Raw genomic sequence first — 6,934 nt, 5'->3', positions numbered from 1 at the left:
CCAATGGACATCGTTCCCGGTACGTACGTCATTGCTGTGGCCCGTCGGGCCAGCGCAGGAAACGGGGAAGCTGGCTTCCCAGAGGAGAACATGAGAGAGCTTTGAATTGTATTTTCGATGCTTTGCGGTGCGCGTGTCACTGTAGCATTTTGCACAGACTGTCTCCGGTACCTGATCGAAACACTGGGCTCCTTTGCTTAAAAGGGCCTTCCCTGGACAGTGGCCCTTTAAGGAGGTGCCCGATCTGTACCACCGACTGGTCGATGCGTTGGAGCGCGATGTTGTTGCTGCCATTGACCTGTAGGTGTAAGCCCAAGATCCTGATGTAATCTGTGCGAGGGATTGGGTTGTCTTGCATCTGGAGGTTGATGTCAGGAAGTATCTTTGGAGGGCGTCGTCCCAGAGACAGGATGATGATATACTCTGACTTTGTTGCCGAGCAGGTGAGGCCAACTGTACTGAGATAATCTCCGATCCGTTCGGTGGTGGGCTGGAGAGTCTCTTCAATCTGGCCGTCACTGCCACACGTTATCCAAAGTGTGAGGTCGTCAGCATAAATGCTGTGATGCAGGGGGGGGGGGTGTCGGCAAGTAGCTTGGGCAGGCCTATCAGTGCAACGTTAAAAAGCATCGGCAAAAGAATGGAGTCTTGCAGCGTGCAATGGTTTCTTTGAGAGATGATAGAAAGATCTCCCGGGCTGGCTTTAAGTTGCACTGTGCAGTCGGTGAGGAAGTCTCGGATGTACGCATACATGTGATGTCCGACACCGAGAGCCTGAAGTTGAGGAATCACTGCAAGGAGAACGTTGTCGAATGCGGCAACATTGAGGCCGACAATGACTTTCATGTCTAGTGTGCGTCTCATGACTACCTGATGATGAAGAAGAAGCATTTGGTCCGAGGCCGCTAAATGAGGGCGGAAGCTGAACATTGTGTGTGGTAGAAGATGGTTGTCTTCGAGGTATCACAAGCATATACCAGCGTTTTAAAAGCAAGCTGTGAGGGCCTCACTACCCCAGCAGACATGGAGCAGCACATGATTATGGCACTACAAGAAACGTGTAGCATCTCGGCTCCAAATTCCACAGCACCAGTGGATGTTCTCTATGCAGAGCTATGTGCAGCAAGAAAATACCACAGGAGGAAAGATGTCTTGGATCTCCGGGCTTCTCAACGTGCACAAAAGCATGTGCTTTAGAGAAACTCGATAAACAGCAGTGGTGGTCATTCTGCAGCGAGCTGGATCCCTTGGAAACTAGCATCCAGAATCTGGCATGTCATTTAAACACCACTGTCCTTTCGACAGCAGCAGCCCCCTTTAAACGGTACTCACACGGGTGCTGGAATCCCTCTTTAAGTGAGGGTGACAGTGCTCACGTCATGCCTTCGAGAGGCTGCTGGGCGTTGCAGCTCCAGTGTTTTTGCCGCCGGCCGCCATCTCCAGGCAGTGAAAGATATCAGCCGGCCGGCACCGCCCGACTGCCCGAGAGACCCCAAGAAGAAAAAAATATATATATGTGCGGCAGGGTCCGAGCAGATAAGATCTAACCCACCGGGTCTTCTGCATTCGACCCTTCTTCTGTGGGCCCCTTTCCTTTCAGATGAGCTTTTTTATTTTATTTAGCATGCTTTTTTTGCTCCTGAGCTTGCTGCCTTCATAGTTCCTGTGACTGGCAAAGAAACGTTAGTGGATCAGAAATGGCTGTCTTGTGCACTTCTCAGTTCCTGTCGTTCTGCGTGCGGCTTGAAACAGTCTCCATCGTCCGTCTGAATGCGGGAGCATGGTAGAGTTTTCCTGGCCCGTGACGTCGTTCACCTCCTATCCACATCCACGCTCGCCAGAAGTGTGAATACCACTTTATTTGCATTGGCACTTTTTTACCACCGAAAAGATCTTGAAGTTGTGCGGGATTTCTACTCGACAATAGCTGTGTGCACACCTGTAGTCCTGCAGCATCAATGTGTTCCTCTTATCATCCCACTTATGCTACAAGAACTTAAAGCTACAGTTCCTGCATGTAAACACTCTTCTTCCCCAGGAACCAATAGAATTGCCTACAGCACGCTTCACCACTAGAGGCCAAAAGCAGAATAAGAGCTCTTAGCCTGGTTTAATCATGCTTGAATGAAAAAGGAGCTGCATTGTGGCTTTGCTCAAGACAAGGACAATTTCCCTGTGACATGACATCCTACAGATCTCCAGCTCTCTCAACCTAAAATGGGAAAGCAACGGAACAAACGATATTAATACGCCTTAAAAATGCAGCCTATACTACAACACAATGAGAGGATTTTACAAAGGGAGCTCTGCGTTCCACAGCATTATTGATCTGGTATCGATGATAAAACATGACAAAAGCTGCCATAGGCTGATCACTGCCACCTTCCTCGACGTGTTGCTTCGACAATGCTCAGCGCGATGCAGTCAAACACTCTCAGTGACCGTGGAAGTGAAGGGCACCTGCATCAATAGACTGTAAGTTATTTGAGGAACTAGCAAGTCTACACGGTGACTGATGAAGGTGACACGACAGATCAAGCTGCCACGTGTGGTGTCTCGGGGAGGAGTGCCTAGTTAGATGTTATTTTCATCTAGTGCTCATCGGCCTATTCAAAGTATCTGCATATGGACATCAAGCGTTACATGTGCCCAAGTGCAAGCTAAGATTGTTGCATTTAGTGTCCATTACATTTGTGTACTTGCATCGCCAAGGGCTTGGATTATTTCCAACCAAAACCATCACCTCAGCTTTTACACATTAGTTGATGGCATGGTAACCTGTCAATTTAAAATTCAAATCATTCCATATGTGACACACCACAAATTTTTAGTGCTGTGCTTCGCATGCCTATACAGCTGCTTATAGTGCGATCAATCATGTTTGTGTCTAGTTTGAGCTTTTTCAGAATCGGTGCGCGGCGAACCTGTGTATGCATTTGGACCAGAATGTGAGAGTGAAAGTGTGTAGCTGCGCGGTGTATGTGTGCAATGACAACTAGTGCATGCGGAGAACATGCACTTCATGTGTTATTACGTCGACTATGCGAGACGAGTGCAATGCTTTGAGCGCGTGGTCTCCTCTATAACTCGAACCAATTCACTGCACTACAACATTGTCATCAACCATTTGAATCCTCATTCTCCTTTTATTTCCCCTTTCCCCCTTCTCTAGTGTGGAGCAGCACGCTAGAGTCATATTGCTGCTGGCCGAACTCTCTACCTTTCTTTTCATTGAATTATTTTCATCGCTATCTTGCTTATTCACTGTGCTTTAGGCCTCGTTGCAAACACAAATGTGGCTATTTGCAATTCAAAGTATGTTCTTTGATGGCTGCATGGCTGCCCAGTGTCATTTGTAGAACTGAAGTCACATCTGCCACATTTTCCTGCCAAAAAGTTGAAGGCATTTGCCAGTAAAACAAACTGCTTCTGCATAAATGGCTTACAATGTATTGCTTGCCGTGCATTTACTAAACAGCAAAGGGATTGTTTCACCCAAATTTAGATGCAGTGCATTTCAGTTTTGTTTGGTATAGTGTCCCAAATTGACTTAGGCTCTGCGGAATTCTGTAGTGTAGATCTCCGGCTCATTTTTGACCAATGATTTTTGTTTTTAACATGCACTGACATCACACAGTAAATGGGTGCCTTACATTTTTCTCTATCAAAACATAGTCGCTATGGCTGGGATCGAACTCTGGTTCCTCAAATTTAAATGCCTAAAACTGGTTGTTTCATACTATTTCCTAGACTACTTTCATCAGGGTAGCCTTGTAGTACCAAATTTACTATAGCTGCAAGTCCTTGTAGTATCTAATTTACTATAAACACACTTGTGGCACATGATGATGACATTAACAAGCGTTTCTTGAAATGTTGGATTGCTAGCTGACCAGTGTGCAAACCATAAGGGAGTGATGTCAAAATACTCTGGTTCTCCCCTCTTCAAGTGTTGCTATAATTTGTGAGCTTAATCCTTTAATTTTGTAGCAATGCTTCCTTCTTCAAAAAGATTGGTAGGCATAATGGTGCAAGTACAACATGTCACCTAATTCAGAAGCTTTTGAAGTGGTTGTAAGATAGTTTGGAATTCAAGTTAGCCAAGGTCACTTTGAGATGTATACAAGGAATAAACAGTTGTTGTGAAAGCCAGCACTTATTTATTTGACTCAATATTTAACTGCACCATCCTGCGTAAGCATGTTATGAGGTGCCCACGACTTCAAAAATAAACTCTCTTGGTTCTTCTTGCCATGACACTTGAGCAGAATACCAATCACATACATAAAGAGTTACAAAAAAACAAAACAAAAAAACAAAAAACAAAAACAAATTACATAGCATGCTATGCCACTGCCTCTGCTTAACAGGTGCAGTTAAGGAGCTACTGCGCTCAATGAATGCCTATTCAACACAATGCTCTCAAACAAGCGTGAGTACTTTAAGAGGGTGGAAATTCTGGCTGGTTGGTGCACAATATGTGGCTAAAAACAGCGCTAACACGAGACGAAGCAGACGAAACAGCATCGTGTCCCCTCTGCTTCGTCTCGTGTCAGCGCTGTTTTTAGCCACACAAGCGTGAGTACTTGGTTATCGACTTCACCTAATAGCTCACTACTTTCAGAATCAATAGTTTGACGTCGCCAGATTATGGGCTTCAGAAAAGGGCGGTTGCCGCTATGAACAGGGAGCCGTAATCATGCGTGCGTTCACAAAACGAGAGCATGTTTTCATTTCAAGGATTATTACCGCTAATTTCAGAAAACTGGCTTCGCTGTCCAAGCATGTTGCCATATGAAAACATTTCCGTATTTAAATTCCGGAAACTGAAGAAAAAAAAAATCCTGAATGCAAACAGCTGCTCACAAGGTAGCATAAAATGAGCGACGGCCTTTGAGATGTAATTTAGCATTGGTAGTAGTCTATATATGCCCTTGGGTAGGCCTCCTTAGCGAGGACCCCTTCGAGCAGCGATGCAGCATCACAGCAAATGTTTCACAATTACACCACGTAACCACGTTGTTTTTTTTTCTCTTCCCCCTACCCCCCCCCCCCTTTTTTTTTTTTTTTTTTACCTCCATATTACAGCGGTGCTTATCCAAACACTGCAGTGCTACTAACCAAAGCACTTTCAGCGACTAGTGGCTCCAAGGCGAGCATCCAACGGCGCTGCGCAGCTTTCTTGGAATCGACGCACTTGCACATCCAGCACCAGCACAGCCGGCATCCAGCATGCTTAGGCAGCAAAAGTTCAGCAGTCGTGGCTTCACAAAATCGCTTGCTGTCAGAGTCAAACACTTCGAGATGACGGCGAAAACACTTGTTTCGAACTGCAAGCATCACAGTATCCAGCATCCAAATGGCACGGCTTGGGCGACTGCGTTTATAAAGCCTCAAAACTGGCGTATGCGGCCGCAGCACCCCTTAAAACACAGGCACTACCTCTGGTAGAAGGAAACGCGCTTGGCGTGCTTGTCGCGCTAACCAACGTCGTCCCAACGCGCGCGCGCCGCCATCTTCCTTTAAAAAAAAAAACAATAATAAAAAAAAACAACTTAAAGGAAGTGACGTCGTGTCACGTGCTTGCGCGTCAGAGCGTCGTCTGCTCGAGTGCTCCTACGGGATATGGTTTGTCAATACGCGGCCGGGCTAGCCGGGCGCACGTTTAGGCGTTTAGGCGCACGTCTCCTGTGGCGCCACCAGGCGGCCGACGGGGGCTAATATTGAGGCGGCGCAGAAGGTGTATGTTGCGTCCGCTGTGTTCCTTTCGCGTTCGCGTTTTGACATCCCAGTGAGTGTAATTTACTCATTTTGTGACTTCAATGGTTTCGTGCGATGCTTCGACTACTACGGATGTGGACAAGGATAAAAATAAGCGCAGGGGCGACGAGAAAGACTTCCACAATCGCGAAAGAAACTTAAGCGTACCGCTTGCTGGGAGAACCTGAGGAGAATGATGAGAGAAGTGAATAGTGGCTGTGAGAGAGTAATGTAACTGAAATTCGTTTTGTATAGATCCAATGGCGTACAGACGCCAAGGGGCTAAAATAAGACGATTGCCCGTTGAGCGGAGGAAACGGTATAAACTTCTGACTCGGGAGTCGCACGCTGGTTGGGGCACTCTCCTCAGTACGCTCTCCGCGCTGTAAAATCTGGCATGTACTGATCGAGTGGCATTGTCCTTTTAAAGGACGTAACGTCCAGAAAAGTAACAAAGTCGCGCAGCCGCAGCATCGAATTCCAGCCGCGTTTCATCGGAGGCGAAATAAAAAAAAAAATGCTCGTGGATCTGTGAACCGATTTCTAATGCGGTGTCTATTCGGAACCACAAAGCCAAAATATGTTCAAAACTTCCAAAACAGATTTGAATAGGCATATTTATCTGTAAATTAGTTCCTAAAATGCTGAAAAAGTCGAAGTGGCGGAGTGTGGCGGCCCGTGATACTGTGTACGCGGAGCATGGAACTTTGTTCTATCGTTCCGCGCCAAACATTTCTTGCACCGACTGCTCAAGCTGCTCAATAGTTTTTTGTCCCAGACGATAGACCGTTCCATCATTAGTAGCAAGAGTAAAAAATCCTAACTCTAACGACCTCATTTACGGAAGCTTTGTCGTTGAGTGCCCGCATTTCCCGCCGGCTTTCCCCAAGCTTGAGATACGAAGGTACAAAATGTATGCCAGTTGCTGTTGTTAAGAGCTTTAGTTTTCCAACGATGTAGGAGGCCCCCTGCTCCTCGCCCTCGGCACGCAGGCCTATGGGACGGAGGCCTGGGTCTCCGCGACGAAATGCCAGGTTTCGTTGATGACGCACGCTACAACCGCACAGTGCTTGCAATCGCCACGACATCCGTAGCGGGTACCGCAGCACGTCTCCTGTAACCTCCGCAGCACTGTCGAAAGGTGCACTACGAAGACAAGTGTTCGTCATGGTAT

This window comes from Amblyomma maculatum, chromosome 8 (assembly GCF_055883805.1).
Source record: "Amblyomma maculatum isolate TAMU_Amacu chromosome 8, ASM5588380v1, whole genome shotgun sequence".
NCBI classification, from domain to species: Eukaryota; Metazoa; Arthropoda; class Arachnida; order Ixodida; family Ixodidae; genus Amblyomma; species Amblyomma maculatum.
Note: the sequence above shows the minus strand (reverse complement) of the source record.